General features: G+C 41.4%; 1 protein-coding gene across 4 annotated transcripts in view; it reads right to left on the bottom strand.

Moving 5' to 3' along the window:
- The window catches only part of TAOK3 (TAO kinase 3), a 119,338-nt gene that overhangs the window by 87,372 nt on the left and 14,925 nt on the right, over positions 1–17,041 (bottom strand). Inside the window, exons 1-2 of one of the 4 annotated variants that reach the window (XM_033135736.1) lie at positions 15,046–15,442; positions 321–431 (exon numbers count right to left, since the gene is read on the bottom strand). The gene's annotated coding sequence lies outside the window, so the exon portion shown is untranslated. Of the gene's footprint in view, positions 1–320; positions 432–15,045; positions 15,443–17,041 lie in introns of those variants that run through there. The other 3 variants (XM_033135738.1, XM_033135739.1, XM_033135737.1) reach the window with 3 other exon arrangements.

Here is a 17,041-nt window from a genome sequence, read left to right as displayed (position 1 = left end):
TATTTATTATGGAAAATCCAGCAGGTTGCTTAGAACCCTGAGATTTCTAGCTGTCAATTTTGAACAAGAGCCACATGTATGGAAAATGAGGGGCAACTGGGGGGGATTTAAAGACAATTTATATTATAAAAGATTTTGAGCATGGATGGCAGTTGTAGGGTCTGTAAAATTTATGATTTTTGGTCACAGATGTTCTCGTTATTTTTAAACACACAGCATTGTCAGTCTCATCCATTATGGAGCTAGGGGACTGAGGAAGTGTCCAGATCTTTAGGGTCCTTATCACAGAGATAGGCTGCAGAAGAGGCAATTCAGCATACCTGGGTAACTATAGCAATAAGCATACTCTATGGTCCAGGCTCATTTCAGTAGAAATGTTAGGTCTCCTTTTCTGTTGTGTCTCTGGGCTCTATATACTCTTGCCTTCCAACCTGAGGAGTGGGAGAAACAGAAGTAATTAAAATAGATAAATACATCCTACAAACGAGCAGTTCCTGGTCTGCAGAGCTGGCTCCTAGACCATTTTTGACCCAACTGTAGCTGGTGCCAATTAACCATTCCCCTGATATTTGTCCTCCCACTCTTTGGGTCTCAACTGACGCATCTTCCAGAAAACAAGGTAAAACTTTATCCTCACCTCTGGTCAAAACACAAGGCAGCAATTACTTACCTTCCTGTCAACAGTGAAGCAGGACCCTGGAGGGAGGGGCTGGCCTTCACAGCACTGAAGACTACAGTAACCTCAAGCCTCCAAGCCTACACATATTTTCAACAAGAACTATTTTCCTGGCCTCCATGTGAGAACTGTATGTACTTACATAGATAAAGAACACTAAAAAGGAGCCCTGAATACAATATTCATGAAAATGGCAGTTTCCCCTTCTAACTAAAGCCTCTGCATACACCTGCCCACCTCGATACACAATTCTACATTGCGTCTATAGACAGGGTGCAACAATATTAAAATACTTATCAAAACATAAAAATACAGGTGGAAAATGCAACTGAAAGACTAGGGCAGAGTTAAAACAACATATCGAGATCAAGGCCTAGGCACACAAGTGTGTGTGTTTTCTCCCATTGTTCGGTCCCAGCTCCTGCCCACCTAGCAGTTCGAAAGCCCGTCAAAGTGCAAGCAGATAAATAGGTACCATTCCAGCGGGAAGGTAAACAGCGTTTCCATGTGCTGCTCTGGTTCGCCAGAAGTGGCTTAGTCATGCTGGCCACATGACCCGGAAGCTGTCTGCAGACAAACGCCGGCTCCCTTGGCCTATAGAGCGAGATGAGTGCTGCAACCCCAGAGTCGTCCGCGACTGGACCTAATGGTCAGGGGTACCTTTACCTTTACCTTTAAGTGTCATTAATGCGGATATTCATTTAAGCTCAGAGGGAAGGAGTTTCCACACTTCCGGCACCACCACAGCAGAGGCCCTCCCTCTACTGGTCACTAACCATAGGCTGCATCATGGACAGGAAGGTCTCATCAGCTGATCATCACAATGATTGAGGAACCTCAGTTCCAGGGGACAAATGCAGCCCTCCAAGTCCTTTCTATTGGGTCCTCAGGGCTCTGTTATATATGTAATTTTGCACAACGGACAAACACTAAAAAAATTATTTGTTGCAGCATTCCTTTACCCAAGGAGTCAACTCTGCTGACATCCAGCAGTGTGACAGATAATAGTTTTGTCTCCAACAATCCCTGGCCAGTTCGACATCAAACCCTGGCTGCCTGGATGTATTTGTAAGGTCTAGTAAATGGACAAGGCTTAATGTAAGTTTTGAGCTTCTTTCTTTTGTAAGCTGATCCGAATATTTGTTGAATAAGAGAGGCAGGGTAGAAAATGCTTTTGGGCACTATTTTCTGTCTGGCATGGAGATGTAACTGAAGCTATATTTGAGTTAAATTGTATTTTTCAATGAAAGAAAATAATCACAGATGTGGGTGCTTAAGAGAGTGGTAAGCAGGAGACAGGTTGGGGGAGCTAAAGTACATGCAAGAGACTTTATCTACTTGCAAGCCTTCATATTCCACAATTAACTTGAACCATGCACACATGCAGAGTGTCCTGTTAACAAATAAATTGGATACAAGCCTTTTTTTCACTGGGAGAAGGTGCCAACTGTGTACTGGTGCAATAAAGGCAAGCGCCTCTTTCACACGGTACTGGTGCATACACAAAATGCCCACTCAGCTGTAACATATGAAAAAGCCCTTTCAGTGACAATTCCAAACTACTGAGAGCCAAATATTTTTCAGCAACAAACTCACTTGCCAGCTTCAGCAAGCTGCTATTTTTTCAGCTTCAATTTTCCACTTGCAAAAGGGGACCACACCTTTCAGGCCAGGGCTGTTCTGAAAATTGCTGAATACACACGAAGCACTTCAAACACTCTAAAATGCTACTTATTGTTATCATTATTCTTATACTTATCATATAGCATCCAAGCCCTTTTAGCACACTAGAACTAAATTTTAAAATATCTTTATTATTTATTAAAGCCTTACTGCTAGCGACACATGGCTGCTCTGAGCTGATTTGCAATGTTTAATTTACTGGCCCATAATAAACCTGAGCATCTGTTTCTATGTAAAGCCTTGCCCCAGCCAAATAATGCTGCTGTTGTTATGTCTATTGAAGGACAATTGTTTGAAGACTGCAAAGCATCTGACAGCATGACTAAGGATGCATCCACAGATGGCAGCTGCCCACACTCCTGGCTCAGCGCTGTAGCACACAACCATAGTGCATTCAGGAAACTCAGAAACGTTCCTTTCAACATAGCCCCTACCCTCCCTAGAAGATGACAGCTATTCATGGATCAGACCGATACTCATCAGCCATTTCGGTCAGCAGTGGGATCAGGGCAGGCTGAAGAACAGTACACACTTGCATGGTGTGAAAGCAGCATATTCAAACCACCCACAGAAAAGACACTTGCAGACCATTTTCCTGACTATACCTGGCAAGATGCACTTGGCCCTATTAAGCTTTTTTGCTAGCTGGTAAAAGTTTTCCTATTATGGCTAAAGACTACATTGCCAGACAGATTATTCTTATGTCATAAAAGCATTCTCAGATGATAGTCTATCTGCCAAGCCTATATCCATTTTTGGCTGATTTGTTTTTTTAAGGGATTGTTTAAGTTTGTAATTGTTGTAAGCTGCTCTGAGTGATGCAGACGCATTCGAAGGGTGGGGCACGATGTTTTTCTCAAGAGAAACATAATTTGGGGGTTGGACAGGTCTCCTGGCAGAAAAATACAGTACAAAAACAACAATCCCGTTTCTAGTTATCAGCATCTTCTACTTTAAGACAAGTCTTTAGTTTTGAAGGCTGCAATATTTACCACTTCAGTGTGTGCCCTTGCTTTTCAGCCTAGCAGTTCTCAAAAGCATTCAATATGATAAAGTATTCCATTTAAAATTAAAACAAAGCCAACAAATTAACCAAATCAAAATTGGCCTGCTGAAATCAGGTTTGAAAGAAGCATTTTCTTGTAGCCAATAGAATAGGTTGTGGAGTATGTGATGCCCAAGACAGTTTATCGAGTTTGAAAATGGACCCACGGGCCCAAAATGGTTGGTGATCACTGCAATATGGCACTTCCCTTGTGTTCTTTCCGGTAACAAATATTCACAGAATCATAGAGTTGCAAGGGACTCTGAGGATCATCTAGTGACTAGTCCAACCCCCTGCAATACATGAATATTCTGCTCAGAAGAGCCAATACTTTCCACATATGGGTCTGTCCATGGATTCTCTCCATATCTACCCATAATACCAAAGGGATGGTTATTTCTGAAATCGAAAGATGGCAACCACCACACATCAGCTTCACAGTATTAGGACTGATCAAAGGTGATTCAGAGCCTACTTCAAACAAAGCAATGACTTGGCCAATTTGTTAACTAAACGGAAACCTGATTGGTTTATTCTTAAGTGGTCCATTCTAAAAAATCCTGTTCTATCCTCACAGCTAGTGGCAGTAGTTCATTGTGTTGACATGACATGTACTGGAAGATATATACAGGTGTTTCTTATCACTTATTTTAGCTATAATCCATATTTTATTTCTGTTATTGTACATTGTTCTAAAAATCTTTAAAAAATTAATACTTGAAGGGTAAAAAATATGCTTTCTGAATGTTTCGGAAGTTGAAATGACAGTGGAAGTTCCTCCTAACTTGGAGGGCAAAAATCAATAGTGAGCACAAAACTTTAGTTAGCTACTGGGGGCACACCACAGAATACTCACAACACTACCTTGTTGACACACATTGGAGGGGAAGCTGAATCCAGAGGGGAACTTGGCCATGAGCAATATTCTTATTGAGAAATCCTTGATAGCCACCTGAGGAACCCCCGTGTTGCCCAGAATGCAGGTTGAGATCCATCCACTACTCAAAGGGAAAGATGAACTCCACTAATCAGAAATATAAATCCTGCAATGAAGTATGTGATGAGGTGGAGGATATTCCTTCTATTTTTCCCAGAGGTTCTCTCTTATCACCCCATGAACATGTAAAGAATTCAAGGCCAAGTTGTGTTTAGGAATCATGGATTGTGTTGACAGGCCATTAATACTGCTTCACAAGTTTGCAGTCGTTTTCTCCAGTGGCAGCACCTCATCAGAACATGACTTCCACCTTCCAACAAATGATCCTGTTACATTGGGAGAACATTGGGATCCTTTCCCAAGAGATATTTTGCCAAGATCCTCAAACTAGCCATTTACTTCTTATGTACGTATTAGTGGAATATCTACAACTGTTTAGTCACTTTGTGGTTAAAACAACTGAATTACAAGCAAATAGTAAAAAAGAAAGAGACTCATAGATGAGTCAAGTGTGAAAGGGTTACACCCAATAGAAGAGAGGTCACTGACAAACACATTTGTTTGGAAAGTTTCTCATATTTCTATCATTGAAGGCAGGGACAGTTAAATGAATGGGAAGGATGCCTTGCCAAAAAAAACCCACAAAAAACTGTATGCCATTTTTTCAGAAACTGGTTTATTTTCAAGAAATCTTAAGGAACTTCTGTACTATATTCAATAGTTACAGTATTAAAACAAGGCCATGACAATCTTATCCAACTATTTCCTTCTCCACAGTGAGCGTATTTTATAGGTACACAATCCAGTCAAATTTAAGAGCCCTTTTGTCCCCTTGCCTCTAATGGAAGGGAGGGGGGGGGAATCAATGGAATTAAATGCTTAACTTTAGTTGGATGGTGCCAAAATATTGTTTTTTGTGGGAAAGGCTGTGCACTGGGAGCATTAAGGAGTGGTAGACTAGAAATGGATTTCAAATTAAGCCATTTCATACTTTCCCACCTTCCTTTCTGTTGTTACTGGGTTGGTTGAGAAACTAAAAATGCAGAATAGCAGAAATGGATAAAAATGAAATCCGCTTCAGCTACTGGTGGTTGTTGCTACTTAGCCTCCATTAAATGTGTAGGTTCCAAGACCATTCTGAAAGTCTAAGTCTTAAAAACAAACCAGATAGGGTTGGCCTCACTGGCACAGCACAGCAGCCTCTAGCTGAAACCTATAATGCTAGCCTACCTTACATGAGTAAGTAACCAAACAAAGAAACTACAGTATCAATGTACGCCTGTGTGGACCACTACTTGCTTTACTTCCTTGGACCAAAGACTGCGGCTAATGAAACAAAAGCTATCATACAGAGCTTGCAGGGAAAAATAATGACCATTTGAAAAGAAAACAACTTTAAACCTCTGCCAAATTCTGGGGACATTCTTATAATATTTTAACACTTCAATGTCAGCCAATTTCCCTCTCCCTCTCTCCTATTTCTCTGTTTTCTCCATACTGTATAGCCTGATGAAGGGTTCTGGAGGACTTGAAAGCTTACACACTATTTTGGCCTTTTAGAGCAGAAAAGAAAGTTATTGCTCTAATATGGCTATTGCAGTTGTTGTTGTTGTTGTTGTTGTTGTTGTTGTTGTTGTTGTTGTTGGCCAACATGGCAACCTTTGCTTTTTGAGCTTCTTTTGTGTGTTTGTAATAAGCAAGCGCTCAAAGTATGAATAAAAATAAACCAAATGCTAAAATGTATCTAAACGCCTATACTATTTACAAAAATAAATTATATAAATATTACAAAAGGGCATTTTCAAGTTATACTGAAAAGTTTCTTCCCCATTTTTAAAAAGGACACTGTCATTGCCTATATTGAAGATTTAGGTCAAGTTAAGATCATATATAAATATTCCCATTACAATGAAACTAGCAGGTTCTAAAGCAACATTGGGTTACTTCTAATATTTTCAAATCGGGCATCACTTTCTTTACTGACAAGGTACAAGTACAGGCCCAAACTTTATTGGGGGGAAACCTCCAGCCACGTCTGTGGCACCTTCCGTAATTACTTACATTGGAAATATCAGGAAAGCATTAATTTTTGTGTACATGGTTTTTTGGCAGCTGGAAACAAAGATCATCAGTCCCATGTGATGAGCTAACTCTTCACGCTCCACAAGACAGTCGGGAAACATTTCCTTATCGCTGTACTATTCCAGGCCTACATATTTTACACACAAATAAACAGGTTCATTTAATATCTAATGTATCAATTAGTACATGGAGCTGTGCTCTGAATACAGGTGAGCTTTCCTGGCTTTCCCAAACCCACAGTGAATGCCCACATAGATTAGTCACACTTCTAAGTGCTCACTGGGGTATATGACCAGCACAGAGGGTCGCAATACCATATTTACTTTATCATCTTTCCTATGACTCATCGTTGCCATGCCTCACTTCATGAAATATAAGGCAAGCAGGGAGAGGAAAGCGAAATCTTAAGAGTAGGAGAGTAGCTAAGGCAATCCCCTAATGTTCCCTGGCAAACAAAAAAAGGGGTCAGAATGCCAGCCCAGCCCTATTTCTTTAATGGGGAAAGTGTGTACCAGGGCACTGACAAGAGCAGCACTACTTCTGAAACCTCATTCCCTATCCCCACTGGGGATTTTGAACAGAATGCTAAATGACATATATACACAAAGCAGAGAAGAATGTGGAGCTGGAAAGTAAATTATTGTTAACAGGCAATTTATTCATTCTTCTTCTCCCAGAGCCTGCATTCCCTGGCTGAGCCTTAAGTGTGTGGTGGTTATGCAGTACAGTATTATCGGCACAAAGTGGAGAGTCCTCCGTTATGATCCCTTCCATCATCATTTTGGGTAGTTTGTTGGGGGACTTATGGCATCAACAATACAATAAGCACACAACTGTGGACCCTTGATTTTAATGTGAATTAATTGGGGTGGGGGTGGGATGAGGGAATGGGCAGATACAGCAACCAAATGAGCAAAACAAGGTAGAAAAACTAAGCCTCACTTTAAGTGACATAAATGTAAGTTACTAGGATACATTAAAAAAAAAAAACCTCATCCCCTACCCACCCAATGGATCAATGTGCTCTGCAGGAGAGGGCACTCTGCAGATACCATTCATTTATATTTATTTATGTGTCATTTAAAAAAGACATCAAAGCGGTTTACAGCAATAAAAACCAGAAAACACAAGAAAAAAAAACTTAGAAGCAGCCACCAGTTAACAATTGTAGAAGGACTTCCGGCGGCAACGCCATCACGGGCGGTCGTGGGTTGCCTCGGCAGCGAGGCGACCCAGGCTGGCCCGGCGGTTGGAGCCCCGCTACCGCTAAGCGGGGCTCCGGTGGGGCGCGGGAAGAGCGCCCCGCGCCCCGGGCTCCCCGGCGGGCCCGCAGAGGCTCCGAACCCTTCCCCCGTTCCCCCTGTAAAGGGGGAGTGGGGGTGAAGGGACAACGGAGCCGGGCCATTAGGGGACATGCCCCAACCGGGTCAGCGCAGCGGCGGCCGCCACCCGCGGTGAGCGACAATGTTCTCCCTGCAAGGATAAAAAACAAGGAAGCCCGGTGGCTGTGAGTACATGATTGGATTAACTTTTTGTTTTTTAACGATCCGGGAGGTTTCATGGAAAGGAAGCCTGCCTCCCTCCCTTCGGTGGATAGAAAATAACTGTTTTAAGAGACTGCTGTTACACCGATGGTTACAAAGTATTGTTTTTCTTTTTTGACAAGTGAGACTATTCTGATCTCCCTTTGGGGGAGCAAGACGATGGAGAATATCTCTTTTTAAAATTGTGGTCTTTGCGCCCTGGCTACAGGGAAAATGGCTGCGAAAGATTGTGACTGAGTGGAAATTTACTGGTACTAAGATGGAAAAACTCTGAAATTGAAACTGAAATTTGATACCTATGCCTGCTTCTGCCATGCTGGGTTTCGTTTTTGAGTTGGTTATGAACCATGGATTGACTGATGAACAAAGGATTATTTTTTTGAGACTGGAACTGCTTAATCGAAAATTGGTGATATTGAACCGGGATATGGCAGAAAAGGTACTTCCCACAGAGGAGACTTTTCAGGACATGGCTGCATTGGAAGAGAGCCTTGGCAAAGAGCTGAAGGGGATGATTGAAGAACAGAGTAAAATGGCTTGGCGACTCCGGAAAAAAGAAACGTCCTTTGGGGGTGGCAGACCCAGGACGGAAATAAAAGAAGAATGGAATTTTGAATCGGAGAAGCTGGAAGAAGAGGATCTGCGTACCCTGATGCTCTATGCAAGGACTGTTGTGGACTTTGTCTGGATCTGTGGACTTACAAGAAAAGAGAACAACTTGAGGAGTGGTTCCGGAGCAAGATGGACAAGGAAAATGGACAGAAGGGGGATAGGGTGAATTGTATTAAGGGTAAAGTAAAAATGATTTATTACGGTACCCTGAAGCCGGTGTGTCAAGACTTTAAGCTTTGAATTAGAAAAGGGATATTTTGATTTCTTTTTATTAGCAGCAGTTTAAGGGAAAGAAGATGTTTGTTATGATCTGATTTAAGAATAATATGTTAAGATATGGGGTTTTGTGATTAATGAATACGAAGTTATAATATGATCTGATTTTAGTTAAGTTAAGAAGTGGAATAATACTGTAAACTAAAAAATAAGATGTTTAAGAAGAATGTTTAGCTTTGAATTTTTAAATGAATTTAATTTTTAGAATATGAAGTTATTAAAGTAAAATTTGGAATTGGGACCGAAGGAGAGAAGGCAGGGGAAGTCTAAGGTAAAGACTCGACCAAGAATTTTTTTTTTTGTATCAGAAGAAGAATCGTTGGTATGTTTGTATTTGTTTAGTTTTAGTTGTGGTGGGTAAGTGTTAGGTTAATGTTGGTGATGGTGTTGGATTGTTTGTTTGTTATGGAAAAATTAATAAATTCTTATTAAAAAAGAAAAAGAAAAAAAACAATTGTAGAAGGATGTATTCTTTTTTTTAAGTATTTTTTATTAAAGATTTTCTTGATTTATAAAGGTGCAATGTCTCTCTCATATTTTTTCCATGTAACATTTTTCCACATCAGTTTCGTTTGTTGAGACATTAGGAAGAAAAGGGGGGAGGGGGGAGGGGGTGACGATGTTTCTGTATTACTTAATATATGTAGGGTTTGGTATCAGCATTGTTTGTGCATGTTCTCTATTTGCTTGTGCTCCTTTGGTGGTGAGAGAGGTCAGGGTTGGTGTAGGGCGTGATTGTTCATTTGCGGTTGGTTGGCTGTGGTAGCCTTTGGTTTCCTGTCTGAGTGGGGTGGGTGAGTGTTTTGGATCAGGTTAGCCATATTGAAGGATGTATTCTTAATTGCCTGCATAGACCTGATGGAATAGAAGTTGTCACTCAGGCATTCAAAAGTTGACACAGAAGGCACTTATTGAATCTCTATTGGCGGGACAGGGCTGACGACACTAAAAGGAACCATTTCCAGTTGCTGTCAAAGAGCGTCACCACCTCAGGGAATGACCCATGACACTCCTGCAGATGATCTCATTGACCAAACTGGGATAAAAGGGTTACGGCAATCCCTGAAACCTAGACCTAAATTAATACAATAGCCTTCAACCTGGCTTGGTAGTTAAGTGGGCGCCAGTGCAACTGTTTCAACAATGATGCCGCACGTCCTCAGCCAGAAACTTCCACCAGCAGCCTAGCCGCTGCATTCTGCACCATCTGGAGCTTCCAAACCAGACCCCAGAGAAGTCCCACATACAGCGCACTACAGTAATCCAGCCTTGAGGTTAGCAATGCATTGGCTGAGGTACTGATTCCATCTTTAACTGAATATGGTACTATATGTAATACTCAGGCCTTGGGTGGCCCACCTGGCCTCTATGGTCATGCACATCTTTTAGTGGGGTGGGTGCTATTATTCTGTCAGCTGAGCATTTTAGGTATTTTACATTATACAGTGTTTTAAACTGTCTGGTTTTGATTGTTTTATCTGTTATCTTGCAAGTCTCTCTGGGATTTTTTTGGTAAAAAGGGAATAATGTAAACACCACCACCACCACCTATCTTGTTGTAAAAATGCTATTGTACTAATGCTGAAAAATCTAGAAAATGCCTTATGACCAGTCCAAGACATTTTGCTGCCTCAGTCAAAGGGCAACAGGGTGCCTCCTGTACCATGTACAGAAAGCTGACTGGCTGTTGAATCTTACTTCAACACTGGTAATAGGGCTGCATCCTTCACTACAGCCAAGGATAGCAGGCTAGCTTTGGGGGTATGGGGACACACAGCTCTGTCCCCCAACATTCACCACCTCTCTCTGCCCGCCCGCCTCTAGCATCTGTAGCCTTCTCAGGTAACCACTTTACTCTTACTAATGGCAAGGCTGATGCACCTTGTTTTCTGATCCTATACATCACATAAGAAGAGCCTGCTGGATCAGGTCAATGGCCCATCTAGTGGCCGCCCAGATACAAGGAAGTTTGAGCACAAAAGCACTTGCCCCTCCTGTTGTTTCTAGCAACTGGTATTCAGAAGCTTTGCTGCCTCTAACTGTGGAGGCAGGGTAGACCCATCACCCCAATTAGAGGTATCCGGATACACCGTGAATCATTTTGCTCATTTCATCAAAGCTTTTATCCTTCCCCCTAAATTCACACAAGCAGGGGCCCACATATTTACTTAGAATTTTGCTTTAGGTAGGAATCTTAGTCATAACACAATTGACAAACAAGCTGCAATTTTAGAGAATTTAAGTGAGTACTGTACCAGTATTCGTTTGAGATTTCAGGGCAATCTTTTAATATGTTGCATCAGCCAGAGTCTTGATGTTGTATTTTTAAAGGCTGCTAGCATTTTGCATATTTAAAGTCCAATATCAAGAGGAAAGATAACCTACTAAGATAGACAGCAAAACCAGATCTTAATGTATTGTTCCTCCATGGACCGTAGCTTAAAAATCCAGTTTGGAGTCCACAAGTGGATAACTTTCTGATCAAGTGTGATAAGTCCATTATATAATTGGTGATAAGGAAAAAGTGACTAAAGAACCAACCTTTAAATATACTATAACTTCAAAATAATGTTGAATTTTTCACCCCTGCCCCATAGACTAAGCTGCTAACATTATTTTAATATAGCATTCCAGTATCTTCATATATAGATCTGGTCAACCAAATACAAAAGAATGTGGTATAATAAAGCATATGATGAATGCTGTATTGAGAAGGATAAAATACAAACAGCTGAGTGTGGGTTAAAAGTATGTGCATTTGTTATGCATGAGGTATCCAATTAAATCCCTAGTGCTGCAGTACAGGGCATCTCCACGCCACAGACTTTGGTTCAAAAGGCATGCCCTATTTCCCAAGGCCCTCTGGGAATTGTAGTTCTCCAAGGTATGGTCTCTGAAGTAGAACACTCTGCAGTATTTCAAACTACAATTCCCATGATTCTTTAGAAGCAGCATGGCTGTTAGTTATGAAACCGATTACATTTGTAACACAAATATTCCCCGAAATTTCAAGGCAGGAGTGCTGAAAGACCTGTGTCTGAGATCTTGAGGTTTGTCTGCAGCCATCCAGCTCTGGGAAACAAAACCAATATACTTGTGACGAAGAATGAGGAAATGTTAGGAAGCATTACAGAAAATTGTGAGGAAGAACAAAAACTGACAGCTGGGAGAATTGAGAGCACACTGCTAGGAATTTCTTCTTGACAAATGTAATACAGTGCATACATAGGGAGAATTAATGAAAGCTACTCATGCACACTGCTGAACTTTACAATTCACTATAACCGCTGAGGAAAAAGACCCGAGGTTAGTGCAGACAGCTCTCAGGAAGCATCTGTTCGGAAAAAACAGCCCATCACAGAGCAAATAAAGCATTCGGCCTCTAAGGGTAATACTAGATTCCATGATGCCCTTGACCATGCCAGCATAACTGGAGCCAGCTGAGTAGTACTTATCCTAGGCCAGTCTTCACCAACCTAGTGCCCTGCAGATGCTTAGTTGTTTTAAATAATCCAACATTTGCCCCTACCCACCCCACCACCTTAGAAAACAGGATGAACAGGTGCAGGAACATCTTGCCACAAAAAAGCCTATGTCTTTTAGAAGGCAACTGCAGAAAATCAAGTGCTTAGGAATACTGACCACTATGAAAGATTTGGTGAAACCCAATTTGGACATGCTTTTGCAAATTACCGCCACAAATATGAACAGATGGCAGGCCCTGCAGCCATCATTACAGGACTGGGCAAAATGAATGCACTTTTGCGCCCCATGTGTTTTATGAGATCTCTTAATTACCCACTGCTTATTTTTGCAGGCTCTTGAGAAGATTCCTATGGAGACTAAAAGTAGTGCACACCCTTTGCCAACTTACATTTGTCCATCCAGAAAGTTAATTTTATTTCCCTAACCTTCATTTCTATCATTCTGATCCACCCTCCTTTATTTATGTTAATCCTAAAGCATCATCATTAATATTCCCAAATGGGTTTATTTTAATCTATATTGGTGGATCCATTGGGGAGTGACAAAGCACAAGCTTTGCATGCAAAAGGTTACTGGTTAACTCCCTGTTATCTCCAGGGAGGGCTGGAAAACTCTCTTCTACGAAAATCATGAGAGATGCTGGCAGTGATTATAGGCAATACCGCGCTAGTTGGACCAATGGTTTTATATCCCCTTTGAGTCCTTGGTATTTTGACCACCACATCCTGTACGTTTCTATACATGCCAACTCCATTGACAGACTATGCAATGGCTTGCATCTTTCACCAACAATTCTACCCTGAAATCCGCTGGAAAGACCTTTGTACACAAATCATGGGATGAATGCCGAGATTCAAATCAAATCAAACTTTATTCACGTAGCCAACAGGCCACTGCGACTGAATGCTGAGATTGGCAACCTTGCTGGACCCGTAGAAGTTCCCCTACTTTCATAAGCAGAGTGAGATGTGTGGCCACGCTTATAATGCAAGCACCTTTGGGTTCAGGTACCCTCTCAGTTTCAGCCTGCTCTCCCATGGGTAACATTCAGCTACTGAAGGGACTCATTCCACTGTTGCGTAAGTCACTTTGGAAGCCTTTTGGCTAAAGAGTGGGACAAAAATGGTTCAAATAAAAATCTTATATATTTACTAATTATTTTAAAGAAAGAGAGAGAAATATGTATGCATGAAGCACAGAGGGATTTTGAGATCCCTGGTAACAGGAAAGGGGTGGGGGGAACTACCAGTTATCTACAGTGGAAGTTCTGCTTCAAAGCAATTAAATCACCACCATAAGACATGCTCTGTTTACTATAGCATAATGGTTTTCCTAAAGAGTCCCATATAACAATTCTATCTCAGATCCATATGACTGGCACTGCAGGATCTCTGGAGGTATATTCACTCTCACACACACTTTGGCCCTGTTCAAATGTTGCCCCACTCTGGACATTAGAAGCGCCAACTCAAACCTTGCTGCCATTTAGCTTATCCAGATCCATTTTAGGATACTTCTAGGAAAAAGTCAATGTGTCCTGGCTTAGAACTGCTTTGCTAGCAGTCGAGAGCAATGTCTTCCCAAAATTTTCCTGAGCACTATGGTTATACAAATTGTTACTAAACACTAGCAAACTTATTTATAAAAGTTATGTTTGCTGTATTGCTGATATCTAGAAGGAGAAAGTGATTATACTGCAAATTTTTGAAGATTACAGAAACTTTCCAAGATTCATTTTGCAAAATTGAAGTGTTTCAACTCCCAGAGAAAGACAGCAGAGATTCTCTGGGCCAGTAAAAAGAAACAGACACGGTATGGGAGTGCATAGCTTCCGCACATACAGAGCATGCCCTGTGAGCATGGCAACAGGAAGCTCTGGATACACATCTTGCAGAAATGAATGAAGCAGTACCTTCTCCCTTCTGTGTGGCACGTTGGGAACACAGTTTTGTTCACATATTGCAACTAAACACACATGAGAATGCAACAGATCTACTGATCAAGGGCCAATATAGTCTGGCATCCTTTGCCAACGGTGACCAGCCAGATAACTCCAGGAAGTCCACAAGCCTCTCCCACTGTTTGACTGCAGCATCTGATCTTTAAAGATATATCACTCTGTCCAGAGATATAACATCCAAATAGTGCAGCAACACAACTCAAGTATTTGCACTCATATTAAGTCCAGAAAAGAACAAATACAAGGTATGAAAAATGGGGCTTGCAAGAAATTGGAACAACTGGACAAATTTAGTTTGTTAGCAAGATTTGTCCTAAAATAAAAAGCTGCAAATACAAGATTTATGAGAGAAGAGACACGCAGCAGTGCTGCCTCCTTGAAAATTATAACCTTTGAACAGCTCAAATGCTTTCAAAGCATGTCTTTTAAAAATCATGGGGGCTAGAAACTTGGCTAATTTTTTTAAGAAAACAAACCTGAGCACCACTAAAATCCAGAATCCATTATACAATTCAAATCCTGTAAGCCCCAAAAGAAAGTGGCCTAATTTTGTATTTCCTTGCTATAAAACAGAACAGGTATGTGTCAAAACTGGAAGAAGAAAGACAAAATAAAGGGTAGCTGTAGGAACTGAGTTGTTCCTATGCTGGAAGTAACAGTAGCTATACTTGCATCACATTTATTTACCCTACAGCAAAGATACACATCATAAGCAATATCTCAGTCACTGCACAAGAGACTTACCTGTTCTCAGAGGGAGAATTCATTGAACAATCCCCCCCAAAATTGTAAAGTAACACAGGAAGTCCACATCATTCTCATTCTGCAGAAGAATGTAAAGCCCTCACTCCTGCCCAGCCATCTCTAAGTAATCGTTCTGCTTTACAAGATCTGAGTGGCACAAAGAGAACCAGCAAGGGGGAGGGAAAAAACCAGCCACCCCCATGCACTCCAAGCATCTGCAACCACAAAGACTCATGCTTGCAATGAGATAACTCCAGATGCTAAAAATAACCAGCCGGCTGCAATTCCCACTGTATGTAGCTGGGCAGAAACACTTCATTTCCCCCAAGTATGCTTCCTCCTATAACGCAACATTAAAAAAGCCAAACTTAGGCCTTTGTGGCATGTTTGCCCTATGTGATAACCTCTCTTGTAAGATGTGAATAAGCTGTGGAACTTTTCAAAGAGTAAACCTAAGCCCAAATTGATCTTTAGATTTCATTTATCGGACTCTGATGTAAAAGAAATGAACAGATTAGATTATGGACTTCTGAGTTAACCAGAAGGTTGGTGGTTTGAGTCCACCCATGGATGCCTGTGGGCAGGATTCCTGCATTGCAGGGGGTTGGACTCGGTGATCCTTTAGGTCTCTTTCAACCCTACAATTCTAGGACTGCCTAGATGTCAGCTTCCCTGTTCCCTTCTTTGCACCTTTCTGCCATCACCATGGCCGAGCAAAGATTCAAACTCAGTTCCATTCCAACACACAACACTTTAACCACTATGCTGGTAAGACTCCCAGAGGACATCTGCAAGGGAGAGACTCAATGGGCAACAGCTTTGATGCTTTTCTTTTTGCATGAAGGTCACATCCACATGATACATTTGAACCACATGGATTCCCCCAAAGAATCCTGGAAGCTGTGGTTTAACCCTCACAAACCTACCATTTCCAGAACACTTAACAAACTACAGTACTCAGGAATCTTCGGGGAAAGCCGTGTGTGTTAAATGTATGAAGTACATGTGACCCAGGTCTTCTGCCTGTGCACCAATCTTTGCCAGCAAATATGCAAAATAACTGGGGGGGTGTATCTGATAAAATGAGTTCTTTGGCTACCACAAGTTAGACTGCCTTTTACCAACACAAGAATAGGGTCAAAAAGTATGCTGGGCAATCTCATAGCAGGCAGTTTCTTGGTAGTGTGAGTGTGCCACCTGGGTTGCTTATTTTGGTATGTGGGGGCATATAAAGTTATTTTTATAGCTCAGATTTGCTCATGCAGCTCTGAAGAACCGGGAACAAGAAACCAATTAGGTAAGCGTAGTGGAGAAGGTAATGGGTATGCCTGTGTGAATGTTGAGAAAGGAGCACTTTTGAAATATACTTCATGGACACCAGGCCAAGGTTCAGTCTTTATTGCCCTTTAGACAAGCCCTGGCAAAGAAACCACCTGCAGAGGTGAGAACAATTTGCTGGAAGTGCTTAGAGACTAGAGAAATTGGGGTTCATAAGGGAGTGAGGAGACCCTTATGCTCTTGGAGTTTGCAGCATCTTTGCAATCCATATTTTGGATGTTTGAAGGCTTAATTTTTGTAAAAAAAAATTAGACCATCCACATCAATCCCTAGTATGCGAGAAGCAGAATTTGTGCCTTTTAGGAAGTACTGTACAGTATATATTTTCAGCTATTAGATTATACAATCTACATCTGCCTTCCCTAACCTGGTGCCTTCTAAATGTTGTTGAACTAAAACTCCCACCACTATTGATCATGCAGACCGGAGCTGATGGGAAGCTGTAGTCTACAACATCTGGAGGGCACTAGTTCCAGAGGCTTAAAGATAAAAAATTTCACTCCTCTCCATATTTACCAAAGTCTGTGTACAGAAAGAAACCACTTTACAAATGAATACACTTGAAACAGTCATTAGTCAACCTGTCCTGGAAGCAAGGCTTGAAAACAAAGTATGTCCCATCATGTGGTTCAAAAAAATTATTACAGAATCATAAATC

The sequence above is a fragment of the Lacerta agilis genome, chromosome 17 (assembly GCF_009819535.1).
Source record: "Lacerta agilis isolate rLacAgi1 chromosome 17, rLacAgi1.pri, whole genome shotgun sequence".
Lineage (NCBI taxonomy): Eukaryota > Metazoa > Chordata > Lepidosauria > Squamata > Lacertidae > Lacerta > Lacerta agilis.
This window is presented reverse-complemented; position numbering and strand designations above follow the sequence as displayed.